The sequence below is a fragment of the Pungitius pungitius genome, chromosome 1 (assembly GCF_949316345.1).
Source record: "Pungitius pungitius chromosome 1, fPunPun2.1, whole genome shotgun sequence".
NCBI lineage: Eukaryota > Metazoa > Chordata > Actinopteri > Perciformes > Gasterosteidae > Pungitius > Pungitius pungitius.
In genome coordinates, this window is record NC_084900.1 from 6,507,169 (window position 1) to 6,527,915 (window position 20,747).

The 20,747-nt window shown below is 44.7% G+C and overlaps 1 protein-coding gene across 17 annotated transcripts in view; it reads right to left on the reverse strand.

Annotated features, from left to right (window-relative positions):
• The window catches only part of LOC119221817 (adhesion G protein-coupled receptor L3-like), a 182,496-nt gene that overhangs the window by 149,035 nt on the left and 12,714 nt on the right, over nt 1–20,747 (reverse strand). For 15 of the 17 annotated variants that reach the window (XM_062560901.1, XM_037477914.2, XM_062560879.1 and 12 more), the window contains one exon: nt 3,854–3,897. The exons of the other annotated variants lie outside the window; for them this stretch is intronic. The gene's annotated coding sequence lies outside the window, so the exon portion shown is untranslated. The remainder of the gene's footprint in view (nt 1–3,853; nt 3,898–20,747) is intronic. 17 annotated transcript variants of the gene reach the window in all.

Sequence of the window (20,747 nt, forward strand, 5' to 3'; positions counted from 1 at the left end):
TACATCGGTGTCTTTCAAATTAGGGCCATTGCTGCTTTCGGGATTCTTCTGTCATGTCAGATGATATCAGCGCAGCCCCAGAGGTGCAGGCAGAGTTTGAATCTAATTGTCAACAGCAGAGCGTCCTGTTCGTTCATATTAGCATAAATGGTCACGGCGAGACCCAGTGGAGAGGAGGAGGAGGAGGAGGAGGGGAAGGGGAAGGGTTGGCAGGAGACGACGGGAAAGAGAAGACCGCTGAGCTGCTGTGCGAGTTCGCTGTCAAGGGTGTTGTTTTATTAAGACACCCAAACTGTCAGGGCAGGTATCAGGAGAGCAGCCGTGCACACGACAAGATGCACTTGCACGAACATCCCAGTAACCTCTCCCCATACCAAGATAGCTCGGCCCAGATGTAGCGCTCCCTCCGTCACACTCGGGCACACTGGCGCCATTGTCGGGCCGGAACTCACCACTACCAATCAGCTCTTGGACTGAGGAGGTGGCTTGTGAGAAGCAATAACTATGTGTACGTGTGAGAGAGATAAAACTAAAAAAGGAAAAGACCAACCTGAGGCTGAGTTTTTTTTTTTTTTTTTTAAAGAGATCACTCCACTGGACAAAAGGTTTTTGAATAGTGAAACATTGCATTTCAGAGAGAAGCGATCCCTCCACCTCACGTTTGCTTGTGAAGCTACAGCCAAATCTAGTTTGTTTAGCATGGCGTTGTCCAAAGTTTAAAAATAAAAGTGATCTACCTCTAAAACGCACAAATAAGTGCGTTAAAGATGTTTGTTTTGGTTTAAAAAAAAATCTCAATTTACAGGAGGGTTACAAGCTGGAGTATTTTGTGGCCGTGTCACTGTGCAACCAGCGGAGTGACCACAAAACTACAAATTGTCTGTTTGACACTTGGACAATATTGAACTTCAGAGGTGGCGGTCAGCATCCCTTGTTTTGTTTAGAGAGAGCGGGAGACAGACACCAGCTGTCCGATCCGATTGCTGAGCTTAACAAAGTGCCTGTTGGCAGACAGATATGGGAATTTTATTTTATCTTCTTTTACGACCGTTGTCAACATATCAGCCTTTAACCTTCTAAATTAACTGGAGCCGGACAATTAATCATTTACAGTTTTGTGAATGAGTGAAAACCCTCTTAGCGCTGTGTTTGACAAATCCTGAGTGAGATGCGCAATTTTATTTAAAAATGCATGGATGCATGCAGAGACCACAGTTGAAAAATATATATATATACACATAAATATTTCTCACGATATAGTTCAAGTGAGCATTAAAGGACCACTGAAGACATGAATATTGTATACAAAGAGGTGGAGGAGTGGACACGCACCAAGTCTCAGCTAACGCCACAGACATGCATGCACATTCAATCTATGAATACACAAACCCGCTGACATGCAAAAAAATACATCAAGATATAAAGATATAAAATTCTGTCATATATCTCATAGTGAACTCAAAAGCACTGTGATTCATTAAGGTTACGACCAACTAAAGTTCAGCACAACAAAAGCAAAAAATGTGTGAAGTATATGATCCAAAAGTGGACTGAGAGACATTTTCATGCAGCTGCACCAACACTCAAGCCGTTGGGACAAAATTACAAACACGTCTGAGCAAATATATTTCCAGGCAGTTGTCAAGACAACAGCAATTTGCACTGCAGGGTCAACAAATGTATTGGTATCCGCCACGCGCTGCATCAAGCAAGGTGTGCCGTTTAAATAATTCGGTCACTTAGAGGGTTTCGATGCTCTGTCCAATACCCTTGAGCCGGGCTGCTTCGGAGCTGACCCGTTGTTGCCCGAGTAACAGGACAAAAACAACAAAGACGTGCAAAGTCAACTACCTCTGGACGGGATTCAAATTCAGGAGCACTGCTGACAAAACGATTTCACTCCCTCCAATTCAAATGAACTGTTTTGCATCATTTTGAGAAGTCCGGGCCGGATGGCGCAAACTGCGGGGCTTAAGATAACAGAACCAAAACTTGGTGGAGGCTAATGTCTTCACAAGCCATTATGGTCAAGCTAACTTGAATGGATGATGCTTTGGGCCACCATGATGGGTATGCAAAGCATTGTAGGAGGTTCATACCCCCTTTAAAAGGGTTGAAAAGAAGCTTCTGGATATTTCTAACAACGCTTTGCTTGAATCACATCATTCACATCTTAATTCCAGAAAAATCTTAACGCTAAGCCTCGTGATCTGCAGAATCATTACAAAATAGTGTGCTTGTAACTGAAGGATTTTATTCCTTACTTCCTTAAAACGCATGTCCCTGAAGTAGATTAGTCTTAATCCAAATTGAACACAAATTAGGCAAAACAACGTGCGTCAGATGAAGGTTGTTATTTCACGCTGGAGTGCATTAGGTAATGTGTCATCAAAGCGATCCGAGGCTTTTCATTCATTTGACATCTTTCAGCACTAATACAGTATCTGATTTCTAAGAACCAGCAGTACACCGTCACACAGCGGGGCATCCTGAGGAAAGCAGCGGGTTGCAGGACGACTCGCTGACAAGGGCTTCCACACACAACGGAGATCAAGGCCATTCTGTGTGTGTGTGTGCCACATTTACCCCCCCCCATATCCGAGAGGCCAGAGCCACGAGTATCGCCCTCTGCTCTCAATGTTATTCAAACAGTACCCTAATTCTATTCTCACCTGGCACCTTGAGTGAACACTACTCCTGTGTCAGCAGCATTTAAATGTCCTTACTTTGCAGTCGGCTGAACAAACAATTGGGCAATTCATTCTAAAAAATGGGATTATCCTACAACGTGCCAATGTGGTTCCCAATAATTCTCCCGTCCGATCACAGGGAGAATATTAGCCGCCGACGCCGCATCATAAAGGCGATACGGACCATTCTAACGTCGACGGGAGCTCGATAAGCAATGTAAACAACGCAGGCGCAAAAAACATCTGCACTGCCGCAAGGAAGCGGTTAGTAAATGAGGAAGGGAGGCCGTATCGAGTTAGTTGAAGGAGAAACTGGTTAGATTGATGTAGCGGGGATTGTGTGTGTGTTTGTAGGTGTGTGTGTGAGGGAGAGTGGGGGGGCGGCAGCGGGCAAACCCATCATCCACAGAGCCCACCAGTACACTCTGGAGGGCAAACAATCTCCCTAATTGAATTGAATCCAGGCTCACCACAGGAGCAGCCGAGGCGAGTGGCTCCATCCAGCGTGGAGGGGGTTGGTGGAAAGGGGGGGGCGGAGGGGCGTGTCCGTGTTTGCGCGTCGACGGGACGCGGGAGCGGCGAGGGCCTCAGCCAGCCGTGCCAAGTGAGCGGGGGGAGGTGGGGGGGGGGAACACAGGGTTGCAGAGGACAACAACGACAAACAAGAAGATTTGGGTGGTTACGGGATGATGGAGGGCTGGGGGTGGTGGGGGCATGCAAGTGAGCAGACGGATGCGAGCCAGCTGCGTTTTTGCATGATTATTACACCGAATACCTAATTTGCATCAGGGAATGAAATCCACACACGCTCGGCAGATCCGTATGGTTACCGACCAAAAAGAGCCCTCGTCGCCGGCGGCGGAAATTAAAGGCTTACCAATGATGTCCCGCAGATTTGCATATGAAGATGAGTACCTATCGTGAGGCATTTTCATAAACATCCAATTGCACACAAAAGAAACACCCCCAATTGGCCCACATGGATGTTCTTCATCACTGCGCTGCGCACTGTAATCTGGGATCGACACGTAACGGGACATTACAGCTCTGGCAGCTGGAGTCACAAGAGGTGATACAAGTGTGCAATACCTTGGTGTGAGGCGGAGGGGGGGGGGTGGGGGGAGGGGGGGGTGGGAGGGGGAGATCTTAAGTGTTCTCCTCACCAATCCTGTGTGTCACATGCCAGATAGAAAAACCATGGTGTGTCCTGTGAGGAAGAGAGAGAGAGGGGGAGGGAGGGAGGCAGGTTAGGAGACGTTGAAGGGTAGTCTTAAATTAGTGAAACATGGCAGCACTTAATCTCACAAAATACACATCGGGGGAAATAATTAAACCGTCAGCAGGAGGGACTTGTCATGTCTGCCAACAGGATTTCAAGTCACGTTTAGCAGGCCTGTGCAAAGCCACCATGACATGGATTTACTTTGGAAAAATAAAACAAAAGAAGACCTTTTAATTCCAAAAGTGTTAGCTTGTCTCTTCCGGGTCAACCTTTATTAAAGTGGCGTCTTCACACATTTTTCAGCTGTTGTGTGGTTCCCGCAGTGGTGATAGAGCCGGACCGCCGCTGTATGAAGCCCTATTCAGGTCACATCAGCTTTTAATGGCTGATTTATTAGGGCCCGACAGGGGCTCGGTGATGGGCTACGGGACAAAGAGCCTGTTTTAAACCGCATTAACACACACAGTAAATATCCCATACAGCATTAGCATTTTGATGACTGCATCCCGCAGCCACCTTTTGCACCGGCTGGTTGTCCCTAGTACACATTTTCTGTTGCTCCCTTGCTCCGCCCTCTTAGCCTCTGTACCAATCCATATTTTGCACGCGCCAATTCCTCTCCTTCAGCCTTTGCGTCACTGCGACACTTTCCGCACATACGTTTTTTTTTTCCTCGCTCATCGTGCTCAATATAAACCTTTGGTGCTCTGATACCGGTGGGCGCGGGTCAAGTGGTTTGAGTTTAATTACGGCTGAATTAATGAGCTACATGAACGTTTCACAGCAATGAATTCAAATTGTATCGAGTGAGATTGCAGTGGCACATTACCTCTTCACCTTTAATGCTAAAAAAATGCATATAAAACAACACATCTCCCTTTTCGCTCTCTCATTATTGTGATGCAAACTATCTGTACATGTTTTCTAATTAAAACTGACCTGCAATTGAGTATTAAATGGGAGGCTGGTGTCAGGCATAATAAACCCAACAACAGTGAATTAATAGATCTGTGTTTACTATGCAAATTAGGTAAATAAAGGTAAACAATCAGTGAAAGTGAAACATAAGAAAAAACATTTCATAATGTCTGTCCCAGATCACAAACTTTGAAAAGAGATCGAGATGCTACAAAAGAGGAATCAAATAGAATTGCTAAACTTAAACTAAATATCATCTGGGCACAACGGCCGGCGGGTTGTTGGCCTCCACACAAGTGCTGGGGCTGTGCTGCATGAAATCTGCTGTTCATTATGTTTGATCAAATGTTAGACCTCGGCGGGGGAGGCAGATGCGACATGTTGACTCTGACTGAACCGCCGGCGCTGGTTCGGTCAGCGGAGCATCTGCCGGTCGTTTGGCCGGCTGCAAGTGTTTGGAAAGGAGCACAATCACACCGATGCTAACAATCCCTACAGCTAGCGGCTGCGCTAAAGAACAGCCAGTTCATAGAAAATTAAAAAGCAATTATTCTCTGGCTGTCATCACCTTTTTTTCACTGGATACTATTTTTAGGCGTCCTTTTCAGGCCACAATTGTACAGATCTGTATTTTTTTCCATTAATTACCTTTGATGAAACCCATACATCCTTGTCGCCGTGCAGAGACACCGTCAGAGTCCAATTCAAACTCGCTCGCTTATAATCATCTGTGTTTAAGTTCTGGCAGGCGATGAGAACTGAAGCTTCAGACCCATCTTCAAAGGGTTTTCGGACGAGACAAATGTACACCAGGCAGTTCCAGGCACTCAAGGCCATTTCGTGCCATTAATGCGGATGGATTCTCATTCATTCAAAAATATGCACTTCTATTTGAAGTGTGAGGCATGGACAAACCAATGTGACACGGTGTGAGATTGCAGCTTTATAAAACGCAAGGTTGCTGCTTAATCAAAGCATAACCGCATAAGTTACTCAGGAATGTGATGAGTTAGCACTATAAAACCGTATCGATGGCATTCATGCGGAACTGTGGGAACAATATCTAATTCTTTTTAGCGATATTGCAATTAGGTATGTAATGTATTTTCATGGTAGGATAACGAATATTAAACAGGAACATTTTACGCTGCATTATCGGTAATGCCTGATAAATAGATGTGCAAGGACCAGCAGCACCACAAGTTAAATGACTTCAAAATAAACATCAAGCTGTGAGCCTTTTAGATCAGTTCTTTTGATTATTAAGTAAAATGAGGCGCGTGACGGAGCAGCCAGGCGCCTCCTGTTTGTACACACTTAGTCACTCACTTGTGTCAGAGTTTATCAATATCAACTCAGCAAATGTACTTGGTACGATAACCTTTTTTACCTAGTCTAAAAACTTGAATTAAATCAAATAGAGGCCTTTATGGTCTACATACTATCAAACAGTGACGAGCGGTCGTTGAGTCACGCCTCGCCGTGTCTTTCATCTGGGACAGCTCCTTTATGTGAATGTTGGAAAACCCCTGATCCGAAGCTGCTTTAGGACACCTTCAGCCCCCCCAGTTCTACGGTCAAATAGGTAATTTAGGTCCAATCCGACTTTGGTTTCCAATCGTGTTATTTAGTTTTCACAGACTGCTAAGGACATGCTACCAGTCCGTATTACATGGAACACAAAGTGATGGTTACAGAGTTTAGTCAAGCTGCCGGCCAGGATCAATAGATACCTGCAGGTGAATGATTCCCCATTGCAGAAATGCACAAATCCAAGAGGAGAGGGTGTGTTATCGCATTGACACACACAAAAAACACTGTTCCAACCGGGGCGCCTGTGGCCCTCTGGCCGTCATATGACATCACCATTTCCCAACAGTAATGTGTATAATATGGGTGTTACACAATATTTCTGCCATGACAGACATGAAGTGTTTCCTTTAGAGTTCTCATACCCCAAAAAAGTGAAGAAGCCAGGATGAAAAGGGTGAAAAGCAAAGCTTTCAGGGGGCCTATAACCATCTGAATACTGTGCTCTTGTGCAAGCATTTGCCACAATGGAACAGCTGACTAGCATTCCCTTCAAAGCATACCAACGAATAAGTCGCTCCTTCAGTCTGACAAATGCTTTGCTGATGATGAGGAACTATTTGAATTCATCAGACGTTTTGGAGCGGGTCCCTGCTGACTTAACTAAGTACACAAAGCACTTGAATGCAAGTACAATGTGCTTAATCTCAAAAAGCATACACTCCCTTACAAAAGCATGTAAAATATTCTGACTTATTTATTCAACGACTCCTCTGTAAAAAACGAGATAAAAAGCAAACAAAAAAGGGAGCGCAAGTCTCAGAGCAACAAAGCAAGAGAAAGTCCACACTCTCTCATTCATTAAAATGAAAACACTGCTTTTCACATTAAAGAGGAAGGTTAACTGTAACGAGACGGTAGTAAAATTGTACCAAACGTAGCTGAAAAAGAGCCATACGAGAACCTTGCGTGCGTACGTTGGGTTTTCCGTTTCCTCACTCTGTGGCTTAATGCAGTTTCGAGGTAATGATTAAATACAGCACCATGAATTGTACCAAGTTAAGAGACACAGGGCAAGGCCAACCACACTGCTTCTGCCTTAAAGGCAAAAAAAAAAAAAAAAAAAAGAGTAGCATTGTTGAAATACATTAGCAGCGGCTTATCATTGCGCTCCAAGAGAAAAACTGCTATCTAGAGACAAGAGAACACACGGGGAATCAGTTGGACGCGTGCAGCCGCTGTAGTCGACGTCCTCTATAAAAGCATTTACTGAGGCGCAGCCCCGTGGCCCGCCGAAACCTCATCAAAGAGTGGCTTATTTTATCAGTCAAGTGGAAAATGTGCTGAGAACGAGAGGGAGAGGCAATAGTGAGGAAGTCAGCGAGAGTAACTAGCTATTGTGCCCATCGCTGACCCAAACACCCCCCCCCCCCCCCCCCGCTACAGTAGCCGTGGCTGCTCACAACAAAGGCTCTAATCGCTGGAGCAGGGCTCAAAATTAAATGACCCTGTGGTTGTAACACCGAAACTGACAAGCCTCCCTGCGCACGCTGAGGCCAAAGGCAAAAGGAGATATAGCTAATGAACTGAAATGGATTGGAACAGGGGCATTTTTTACAAGCAGAGGCAGTCTCGAGTAGCCTTTGCTCCTGCGTGAAGACCTCAAACACACGCTGTTGGTGCTTTTTCGACTACAGCTACTTCATGGATACACACTTTTGAAGGCATAGATATAAGCAGGTTACGTAAAGATCACATTGGCCCCCTCAGGCAGACTTGCCGTGTACTCGTTTAAAATACCGCGGCTATTTTATTTTGTACGCTGTGAGAAAGCGTCTGCATCTGCTTTGAGGTTCCACTATGAAACAATGAGAGCAAAAATAGAATATTACACGACCGCTTCAGAAAGACAAAAACACACAAGCCCTCGGTTCATGAAATACAACAAACTGTGTCACACCGCTGTCATCAGTTAAGTCATCCTAGGCATCCAGGGTCTGCTCATTTGGAGGGGAGGGACAGTGGGCAGCATTCATAATGCATGGACAGCATCCCTACCCCCCCAAGGGTCACATTCAACTCAGGGAAGCAGATAACAATTGACTGAGGTTGCTGGCTGCTGCAGGGGGACATGATGTATACTTACATGTCTGCTGTCTCATTCTTTATTCTCACTCTAATTATCCGGGCTTTTCATTTTCCCTTTACCCACTTGTCTCATGTTGTGGATTACTTTTGTCACATCTTCCCCTCATATTTCCACCTCCTCTCACATCATTTCATCCCCCCCCCCCCCTCCCGCACTCTGTTGTTGGCATACCAATGAGAAGAGGAAGTGAGGGACATACGGTGGCCCTAACCCCAAAGACTTCCTAATACACAGGCCCTAATTGGCCATAATTGCAAAGGGCTGTAGGTTACTATGTTCTGTGCACATGGGTATTCTACGTCCACTTGCCCGAGTCTGTGGAAATCTACAAAAGATTGAGGTCATGAACAGGCAGCCTCAAGACGTTCATAACGCCTCTGTATCTGCAAGTTTGCCTCTTAAGCCGAAACGATCGCACGATATCACCAGGAAATCCCAACTCTGAGCCGATTCTTAAAGAAAATTCACGACTATGGGTCATGAACATAATATGCATTTAATGCAACGTCAAAAACAAGCTGTCAAAATGTCACACATTCACACGGAAATCCCCTCCTTTGCAGAGAGCGGTTTACATTAGCGGGGGAATATCATTATGATAATCACGCATGTCTTTATTTGGAATACATACATATTCCCAGCACGCTGACCAACCTTGCAGCAGAACATAAAAGTCAATAGAGGGGAAAATTGTATGGGTGACACTAGGGGGGCTTGACACCATAGGTCCTTCACGAGGGCGCACGTAGACGCGCTCAGAGAGACGGCGAGGACGTACTTGAGACGAGTCAAAAAAGAGGATTACCTTCAGTCGTATTTGAGGGGATCCATCATTAGCAGAAGCTTTCTTTTGTGAACAATCAACTGTTGCTCCAACGCACAGTGGTCTAGAGCCAAACCCTGGCTCTGGTGACTGCCTTACAAAGTGAGAGCCTTACATGTTTGGTTGTTTTCCGGGCACACTATAAAAAGATTGTAAAGAGGGTCGACGTCCAGTTACTAGTCCCAGACAGAGGCTTCTTACATTTGCTTATTTGGATAAGCTTTAAAAATATTGACTAAACTATTAAGACTTTCCTCAGTGAATAATGTGCCAATTATTTGTTCAAATAATAGCTCTATTGTATTCCCTTTCATAGACTAGGAGATGAAAAACTCCAAAATACACACTTTTTTTATTTTTTTTACTAGTTGCTCATAATCTAAAATATTTTTACATGCGTGGAAATAGCTAGAAGTAGATATTAAATGAATGAATTAATCCATTCCAAAAACATTGTCATTCATATTACACAAATCATTTAATAAACTGAAAAGCAATTAAAAGCCGTTCCAGCTCTGATGACAAATTGCTTATGAATAAAAAAATATTTTCATTTTCATATCATTTCAAAGACTTTAGCAGAAATATAAACACATTTGCTAAATGGAAGCAAAGGACACTGTGTCCCACAAGTGCTGCCCACTCAACTGAAAAAGAGAAAACCTGCAACCGATTGAAGCAGCAGATCAAGTTACAGGTAGTCTACTCCTGAATCCTGTTTCCATGTGCAGTCCAACCTTCTGCACCCTTGCCCCCAACCCCCACCTGACAAATATGGAACTTGACCCTTTCTAAAATCTGAAGCCGCCCCGCTCACTGAATGTAACCTTGGCCTGGGCGAAGGGAGAGGTGCGTGTTTCCAATAAAGAAAAGTCTTTGAGCGTGTGTGTGTGTGTGTGTGTGTTTGTTTGTGAAAGAGCATGAATGCATACCTTGTGTTTTTGTGAAATTCAATTGTGTGAGTCCTTGTGCGTGCATTTTTGTGTCTAAACACAAGGGTTTATTTATTCATATTTGGCTGCTTTTAGGTGTGTGTGTGTGTCTGTGTGTGAGTGGGTGGGTGTGCAAGGGTTCAATAACCATGTGTACAGCAGGGGGGCTGTGGAGTGTCTCAGCACCGGAGGCGCCAAGGACATGGCTTGACAGGTGTGTGTGGAGGACCTAGTGGTCTGTAGAACAGCAGTGGGCAGCAGCACAATGTGTCCATTCAGGCCTGGAAGGAGACAACCGAGATATCGCAGGACCCCTGTGAGGAGGGGGGGGGGGGGGGGGGGGCGGTCAGCTGGGTGCATGTCAAACTTCACTTTTGACTACAAAGAAAGACATGGCTATAACTGCATCAACACAGTAATGGACTGTGTGACCCCATGATGGGTAGCCGTCCACTGGTCCGTGACACATTAGGGTTGTCGACAATCTTTACTCAAGAGACATAATTGAGGCTAAAAATTGGGTTTGATGTAGAAACATAGGTCTTGATAGGTGAATAGCTGAGTATAGCCCAGCAATGACATTATATAGGCCAAGAGTGAAAACACTTGAAAGACTTGTCGGAAAATATGATTAAAGACTTATGAAGTCCACCTACAGTGCAGAATGTGAATGTGCCAAATACGTCAAATGGTAAACAGGCCTTTAAAAATACATTTGCCCTTTTCTCAAATCTCAGAAAACCAATTTTTATCATCAGTCATTTTGGTTAAGTTCAACAACAAATGTTGCTGGTTTGACTAATTTACAATTTGGTATTCATTCCCCATTTACAAGGATGAATGAAGTGGCCATTGAGGTGGTAATATTTTTTATTATCTCTGAAATTAATAAATGGTGAGGGAAAAAAAAGGCAGTTTGAGTAATTTAACTACGGTGGCATGCGTTCCCACAGACAATGAATTATGGTTTCAGACCCACTCCAATGAATACCAATTCGAAAAACAGACATACACACACACACACACACACACACGTACTCACACACTAAGTTACAGCTAGACCACAAGAACTCACACGGCAAATCACTGCAATATACAAGCTAATGGCAGGATGTGACAGAAATGGCCATTGTCTGGAAGAATTACATGGCTGTGTGCTCCATACGTCCTTAACGCACATCTGACAAGAGCTTTTAAAAACACACAATGCCAACGGCACTGCCATCCATGCAGAAAATTGGACAGCCATCCTTCAGCTGCGACATAAATCTGCGGGGTAGCAAACCGCACTGGGGTGAAATATAGTATAGAACGAGCTTCTGCTGAAACCAAAAAGTAATTGAATGGAGGATGAAGGGGGGATGAGAGTTGAAGGAAAACATGTGATGCGAATTTGATGCTCGCTGAGAGAATGCTTTCAGGAAATATGTTGCATGGAAGGACGAGTGTGCTCAAAGGAATAAGCAACTATCAAAAAAGACAAAAAAAAAAAAAAGAATTCAAAAAGTTGAACACTCTGTGAAGATAGCCCTGATGTCTTTGTGTGAGAATTCATGTATATCCAGTTCCACAACAACCGCAGGATAACCTTAACCTCCACACATTCTTTGGCATATACTACACGCAGGAGGTCTGTGCAGCAGCGACCTCCTAGTCCCAAGGCTATCTGCCCACTAAATCACATTTTCTAGAGTCATATTAAACACGTAGCCCTGAGGAGAGTAAGAGCTCAGCGAAAGAATGATAGGCATCTTTCTATCACTGAAAGAATTCACTGCATTATTCCATGCTCGTGGCTGGCGTGATAGCGGACGCCAATCGACTGCTTTAACGTTACGTGGTTCGATAAAGCGTGTTCAATTGCAGTGAGCCAATGTGACTGAACTGAATGGACAGAATTGCTAATGCAAAGCCACACAGTGTGTGGCAAAGAGGGGGGGGGGGGCAGTGATTATGGTGCGAGCTACAAGAAAGGGCAGCACAGGAAGAGTGAGAAATTAAAAGTCTGAGGTTCTGCAGTGTGTGCTACTGCCGGCAGCAGAGAACCAGGAATGGATAACCTTTAGGCTGAAAGCTCCCCTACAAATCCCACATCCAACCACTAACCCCGAAAAATGTCATCTTAACAGGGAACTGATGGCCAAGGAGAAAGTACAGTTTGGGGTGAGGACGGACGAAAAATACAGAAACAAGCAACCAACGTGTGCCGTGGATACCAAAGCAGGCACCCGATTGGGGACCCAGACCTTTGAAGCAGCTACAACAACAGCGGACACATCGCCACAGCAGTCTAATTAATCCCAGCATCCAAGGATTAATGTCCATTCTGGGTGTTTGTGCGGATAAAAAAGATCTACATCAACGCCAGTTGAGGGGAACTACACAAAATGGTGTTCCCTCCATAGAGGGAGGTGGAGTTCAACCCCGTCAATTGACGATGATCTCATTAATTACAGCGTTATAATAGCCTAAAACCAGTGGTTCTCAAACTGGTGGGCCGACAGGGGCGAAACCAGCATGAGGACTTGACATACGTTGGGTTCAAACCACGTCCCCCCCCCCCCCAGACCAGCTCAGGTTACAAGTGGACAAGGGCATGAAAAAGGCAGAGTGAGACAGAGAAAAGGAGGGAGATATAGCGAGACAAGCAGCATCAGAAAAAGACGCTGTACAACACAGAAAAAACTGTTTGAAAAACACTTTTTTATGCATGGTTCCCAGCTTCAATTTTACTTGAGTGTCTACAAAATGTAATAAAACTATTAAGTGGAAAAGTAAAGTGATGTTTCAATTATTTGTACATACATGTTTAAATATTATGATGCAATTCACTGAAAACAAAGATGGAACGACCGTATTTTTATTTTTTTCGTGGGGGAGGTTGGGGGTGGGAGGGTGCGGCTTGGGGGGTCTTACAATGTCCCCTTTATCCTCAAAGAGGCCCTGACCGAAAACATTTGGGACCCGCTGGCCTAAACTAAGCCGAACCTTGCCCTGACCCAAACTGTATCTTAAATGATTTATTTACCAGTTGCCGTTGTTCCATCGTGTTTCAGTGTTGTCATCAGTACAAACTGGTCTTCCGTCCTTTCGTCAGTTTACTTGGTAAAATAGCTCCTGACTTTACGAACTGTTCCCAGAGCAGTCGGAGCGGTCTCTCTAACCTCCTAGCTTTTTTGGGCCTTCTAGAAATCAGGTCAGAGGAGTCAAATTTCCCTTTTTTAACTGGGCACAATAAGTCATTTCAGCCACTTAGCGGAGGTAACAGTATATCAGGGCACGAAATGGAAAAGCTTTCACAAATGGAAACTATATATTATGACAGTCGGTATATTCTCTGGTTCCTGTTACTCGGGTCATGTATAGGTCGGTATTGAAATTTCAAATGAGGTTTGGAGGTCATGAGATTGGTTCAGCATATTTTGCATGCCATTAAAATTGTATGTGGGTAATGGGTACCAAAACAAACCGACAGTACATGGTAACAGACACAAGGAGACAGATGGCTGCCGGAATGGGGTTTCTTATGCATGACGAATTGTCGCATCTGCCTGGGAGAGTGTGCAAAGCATGCGGCCGGGGGAAGTTCTCAAGAAAACAGGAGGAAGCGTCATCGGAAATCAGGCAAACAAATGTCACCTGTGATAAGGAACCAACCTTTGCGTAGTCCAGAGTCATGTGCAGTGCCAGAGACAGGCAGGAGCCCCGCAGTGACCTTAGGACAATCAAGGTTATATCCATGATCCATATATCCAAAAGCTTTTTTTAATAACGCGTCATCCATGTTAAAAAAATCCACACCAAAGGTTGGCAAAGGTTTGTCAAAGCCAATCACAGAAGCCATGCAGTCAACGTAGAGTGCTTGTGTGGCCTCTCTCCAGACCTGCCTTAGTTCCTTTACAATTCCTAATTAGATCAAGTACATGCTTTCATTGTATTAAAAAGAAAGCAGTGGGGGAAAAAAGGGCCATGTATGGAGCCCTGCTTATTTGCTTGCTGTGCAGCTATAGAGAAAGTTACAATTGTCTCTCTCTCTCTCTCCGGTGCGTCTACAGATGCAAAGAAAAAGGAGAAAGAAAAAAAAAAAAATCAATGCACAAAAAGCACTTCATTTGTGCTCACTTTCATCCTTTATTGCCAGTATAATTAAAAGGCTTCGGCAGACCAATCCAAATCCCTCTGTCAGCTGGAGGTGGCCTGCTCAAAGTCATGTGGCATAATTGAGGGGAAAAGGTATCTCTTGGAACTGTTAAGGCATCGTGTATCCACCACTAATTCTGATTGCATTGAAGGTCAGGGTAATTGACAACTACTCTGGCAATTCACTGGATAAGCATGTGCATGTTTTGCAGCGACAGATGCTTATACTGATTTTGATATTTCAGGGGGTCATATTTAATCATTGCATTATCCTAATGGCCTCCCCCACCCACCAAACACCAGTACAGTGCAACAGCAACAACTGCCACAGAAACCATAGAAGCCGGCCTCTTTCATGCCAGTTGTCGGTCCCACTTAATGCCCATCTTTACCAAAGCAATAAGAGTATAAAGCATTTTTACACACTATTTCCAAAAGTTTCCTGCATTGACAACACCAGCTGAGGGATAGAAATGAGCACATTACCTGTGTGTCATTGCTGCGTTCAAGCCACTGGACCAATTATTTCTGCTCTGCTGCAATTTTAAAGGCCTCTCCAGCTGTGCTTGACACAAAGCTGGCTTAGGGAGGCTTACTACTGACCAAAAACATAAACAAGATTACAGGAGGCTAACCTCTCAGGGCACTCACGAGTGACAACAGAACCTCTGCTAAATGGACTTTTGGTCTGGAGCCGGCGAAAGCAGGGGGATGCCTTTCTAGTGATTTCGACACCTCTTTGGGAGAGACTGAACTGATAAGAAACGGGGAAACAAAGCAATCGTTGTTGTCCATTCCAATCAATACAAGGCTGTTCATTAGCAGAGACAGTATGGCACACGGAATTAACAGAAAAGGACCGATCAATGCTTCAAGAAAGAGAAACCATATAGGCAGAGGTGTAATGAAACCAGATTACAGATGGCTGCTTAACTGCAGCATTCCACTGATGGCTTCCCAGGCAATAACTATACATACCTTATTAATCATCATGGGCAGAAACTCCATAAAGGGTGGACCTAAGATGACCTTAGGGAGCTCATTGTCTGGTGGGATGCTGCAGATAGAGATTTTGCATGCGGCGCTAGCATGCTACTGTGTTCAGCCTGACTTTTAGCTGCATTTATAATGCATGAGAGAGTAAAAGGGCCCCATGAGAAGATTATAAAAGCTTAACATTTTGATGAGATTAATCTAGCGATCAATCTTTGCATGCATACAGTAGTGAACCAATTAAAATGTGGCAGCAAACAAATAACTCTGAATGTGTGTTCATGACCTGCTTAAAAATCTCTGCCACACATTATTTGCAAGCGGAATTATTGCCGCACAATGCACTCTAAGAATATTTATATCATGTGAGGGGCCCGGATCTACGGCGGGTGGGGGGGGATATCGATCCATCACTGTGGAAACATTTCACAGGAAGGGAGTGTATGCGAGTTGCACAGTGAGGACGATCCGACATCTCAACTCCCACTGTCTGTCATTCCGCCTTGCCAATGATGTATGGTTGTTATATGGCACAACTCCCCGAGCAGAACCAGTCAATATGACCATGCTGAGGAACTCTATTGCCAGACAATGGGAGACTGTGACCCTTGTTATGGAATGACAAAAATCCATGTGTTGGGGAAAGTGAACAGGGCTTAAGAGAGGCATGGGGTGTTTCTTATTATTCAATATCACATAGTGGGCATTCCTGTGGTGAGGTTCGAAAAATTAATTATAGATTTCATTAATATAGAAAGAAAGCTGTAAAAAGCATATTCGGATATCGACATTTATTTGGGAACAGTATTGAACGGCCAGTTCAGCTGTTGCTGTTCCAGTGCTATCTGATCAGAGTTTACATTTTTGACACAGCTTTTAACTCAAAAGCACATTTCTGCCAGAAATCTTTAGAGAAAAAAAACATACCGACTCCCTGTCAGCACCTCAATGTGTGTTTGCCATTAACCTGGGGGGGGGGTCTCCAAACAGCCGAAAACACCAGTCTGCCGTATGAAAACTACAAAGATGACGCCCCTGCGTAGGCAGACGAGAGAAAAAGCCCCCCTGCTCTTTCTAGCTCTTTGCCGGGGGAGGTAAAAAAAAAGGGGAGGGCGGGGGGGGCGGCTCTCTTCCTGTCTGCGCCACCGCCGTTATCTGCTGCTTATTATTTGCCTGAATGAGCTGGAGCGGGGCTCAGGGGGCTCGCTTCTGACATAATGACTGATTACAGTGTTGTGGCTCCCCTCTAAGAAATCTCACAGTTACCACCATTGTGCCGCGGCGGCTCAGCATCACGGGAGGGATGCGCGGCGAGCCGCTGGATGAGTGGGGGTAGCGGGGGGGGTAGTGACGGACTGACTGCTGCCCGGGGCCTGCAGCTGTCACGACTGACAGGGACACCGCCGGACACCTGGGTCATCAGCCAACGTTTCATCAGGTGCCTGGTTAACAATTGCTATTTTTTTTTTTCTAACTCGCAGGCTTTTATGGGAACATTTCCAAAGCCAGATTGCAAGAAATGTGAATCTGATTCGCCCGTGAATAGTAAAAAAAACGATATATCCCTTCTCCCTGTGGAACGGTACGTTCTAATGCATACGGACATTAAGCCCATTAGGAATTATAAAGTGTCACGTGAACCACACACACACAATGCACAGCCTTATCAAAGACACCACCCCTGGATGTGGACGAGAGACACACGTGTCGGCGTGACAGCGGCACGAGAAGCACACGAAACAGGCTGTGTCAATACCAGAGCGTTCACTTCTGTCAGCACTTTTCAAACGCCAGCTTTCAGGCAGTCAATTAAGTTCAAGGTGAGACAAAAACGTGTTGTCATTTAAACGGTTTTGCTCCACTGGGGCGGTGCATCAACTCAGTCATCTTCATTCCAGAGGTGACAAAGGGCTGGCAGGTAAGTTTATACTCGCGTGTGGGTGCACACATCCGCTGTTATCACACAAAGCGCGGCGGGAGGTGTACAAAGCGCAGCGGTTCAGAATGCTCGTAATAGACGGGAACAAACAAGCGACTCCTCCTGAGGAGCCTGCTGGCTGAGGCAGTGGGGCGTGCCGGATCCAACCACTCCCCCCCCGCCACTCCCACACTCCTAAATCCAATCCTATGCCATCGATTAAGAAAATCAATTTGCTCCAAGTCACGAGCACAAAGGGAGATGCAGACATCTTGCAATACATTTGGAAGTCACAAGTAGAATCAGACTGTGATTCAACCAGGATTAACGCATGGGGCTAAATATGCCTTCTCTTAATCAAGAAAAAAAGTAAAGTGACCTTTCACAATAGGAATGTGAATCCTTCATTGTGGAGCTACGCACTTATGTGAAAATACTTTTTCCGCCTGCAAAAATTATTTTACCCTGTGTAAATTGTATTAAGTATGGATGGGAAATAGTATTCTAATCTAATGGGTTCAGCGGGATACTGTAATCAACGTTTCTGCAAGGCATTCACGCTTCGTGTGCCAAGCTCCTCTGTGGAAGCAGAAGGATAAAAGTAAAGCAGAATGAAGAAACACTGCAAACATGACAGTAGCACTATCAAACTTTCTCAGTCAGCTGTTTGGTTACCCGGGGTGATGGTGGTGGTGAAGGTGGTGGTGGTGGTGAGGGGGAGAGATGGGGAGTAGAAGGATGCAACAGGACTACCAATTGACGCAACAACACTAACAACGGGGCAAGGGACACCATAAAGAGACAAATCAACCGCAACGACACTGCACAATTTGTTGTGTGTAGCCGTTGTGTCTCTGTCAGTGTGGCGGTCATGGGTCTTAGTCCCGTGCAGCGAGGCTGGGGGGCTTCAGGGCGCTGGGGGCCGTCTTCTAATCCGTCAATGCTGAGAAGCTAATGTTCCCTGAATAATCCAGGTAATACAGCAAATCGTTTTGACAATATATATATAAATATATATATGATGTGTCTTTTGTACTGATTTACTTTAAGTAGTAAATGTGAAGGTTTTGTATCGGTGGCGTAAGACGGCGCCTGCGAAGCCCGTCTGAGAAAAGGCACACCTGATATTTGCAGATACAGCGCCACGTACACAAGGAAGCTTCGTTTCTCTTTGCTGACCAATTAGTGGTCAGATCAGGAGGTCCCAATGGTTTAGTGAGGCGTAAATACTAACCGTTATTTTCCATTCATTTGTATGCGGCTGCAGGTGCAGTACCTTATTATGTATTCAAGCCCAAACCTGCCTCCCAAACGGGCCATAAATTAACTTCTTTTAGAGCTTCGGTCTCGGAGAAGCATTGCATCTTTGTTTGAATCCTCTTCACTGGTCCAAAGTTCAAGACGAATAAAAAAAAATAAAGACCCAGAACAACGGAAAGCAATCAATTTAGTTCCAAAAAAACTTTGCGTCATAGTGTCAAAGGCGCAAAGACAAATACATCAGGCTTTACGGCGTAGTAAAGAGGTTGATGTACTGCGGCTCAGCAAGGCTTTGTCAGTTTGATAGCTTTTGGGCACCTTTTAACACCACCAACAGGGTCGTAAGAGTGGCTTGGATTGCTTTAAATGCTAAGTTGACATTTTTGGGTCCATATCCGCACTCGGGCCGAGAAGGTATCCTTTTCACTCGCAGGCGTTCATTTTTCTCGGGGCCAGTTTAACCTCAAATGGGGCTACGGTTAACAGTCTTATCCAAGTACCCTATCTTTTCGTCAAGAATCTCAAGCCATTTCCATCAAGTGAGGGCCAACCGGGGGGGGGGGGGGATCACTGTACTCATCGCTGGTCAGACGCAGTGCGGTAGCACTTCTCCACAAGAAACATCTCATCAGAAAAAGAAAAAAAAAACATTTCCATCTCAGTTCATGAAACGCACAGCTGCATTTGAACAAGCCAGTTAATGCTCACGTCCCCTCGGCACAAAGACTTGGTGTTGAAACGCGCCTGCTAAGTGTTTTGACCCCCCTGGGGACAACTTAACTACGTGTCAAATTAAGGGTGGAGGGGGCGCCTCGCAGATAGCAAAAGCACACTGTCAACGGTGATGGTGACGTAGACACTTGGTATGTTATCTCTGCCCCACGCGCAGCGGGCTTTGGGACAAAAAACATGAGTATAAAATATAAGATTGTAGCAAAATGAGAGAAGGACAATAATTTGTTTTAATATCCACAAAAACGTTTGAATTTGGGGTGTATGTAAAAAAAATCTAATATCTAAATCAAGTTCATGTTATTATTTGCATTGGAGACATGGTTCCAAAATGTAGCTGTATACTTAACTAAGCGCACATCCCCCTCGAAGCCCCACACACACCCTCTCTCTCACACCATAAGCATTTTTTGTGGTTTTGTGAACCTGCCACAGAAAAACTGCTTGAAATTAATTTGATAATCCCCTTAATCATGTTGATATTTATAGTCAAACTGGTGAAAAACAAATAAGGCGTGTGAACAGTTTGGATTTACCTTTTTCTCTAAATAGATGTAGCTGTCTCACACCGTGTTTATATAACGATTTGTCCTGACATTAGAGTATATTGCATAACAAACAGCTGGTTGCATTGTGCCAGTTTTATCAATCTTCAAACCGAGTCCTTTTTATTTGAAGGGCTGTAATAAAGACCAAAAAAAACCCATTGATGGCAAACACTTCAACCCTTCCACTGTCACATATATCATTCAATAGTATGTTACACTTCATGTTGTATAACAAAATATGCTACTCTAACATTGACTCTTGTGGCCCGTTTTCTTTGAAATGCTCCCAAACATCGGGGGTTGACTCTTCAGAGCTTCAGAGGATCCACAAACTAATTGTCTGTTCTTTCCATCAAGCACCAGCTGAAGTCTCCATCTAAACTGTAACCTCCATTTCCTGCAAAGGGTTGTGAAAGCTTGTGTCAAACCCTTTGTGTCCAAGCTCTTTATGAGACAGGACAGCTAAAGTGTTGAGAGGTGTGCACCTTGAGGACCTTTCCTCTGCCATGTGTTTTCTTTTTTCATTTCCAGCTTTTAGCTTTCTTCTTTTGTGACATTCCTGCCAGAGAAAGGGCCCCATGAGTCCAACCTGTCTCCCTCCTAACAGCATGATAACTCTGCTCTTTTGGACCTTACAAAAACCAAAGGGCCTCACTGTAGCAGTGGGTGAGATTTGGCTCACAGGAATGTTAATACAGTTCAGAAGAGGGGTGGGGGGGGCATAGATTTTTGGCCACCGGACTAAGCAGTATGTTTAAAAAGACATCAAATGTGTATATGAATGATGTAAAGAACATATAAACCAAGTTTTTAAATCCCCGAGCCTTCTGGTGGATAGGGTTACCCTGCAGATGTAACCGGAGTTCTCCCTTACTTCAGTGCTAATCCCAAT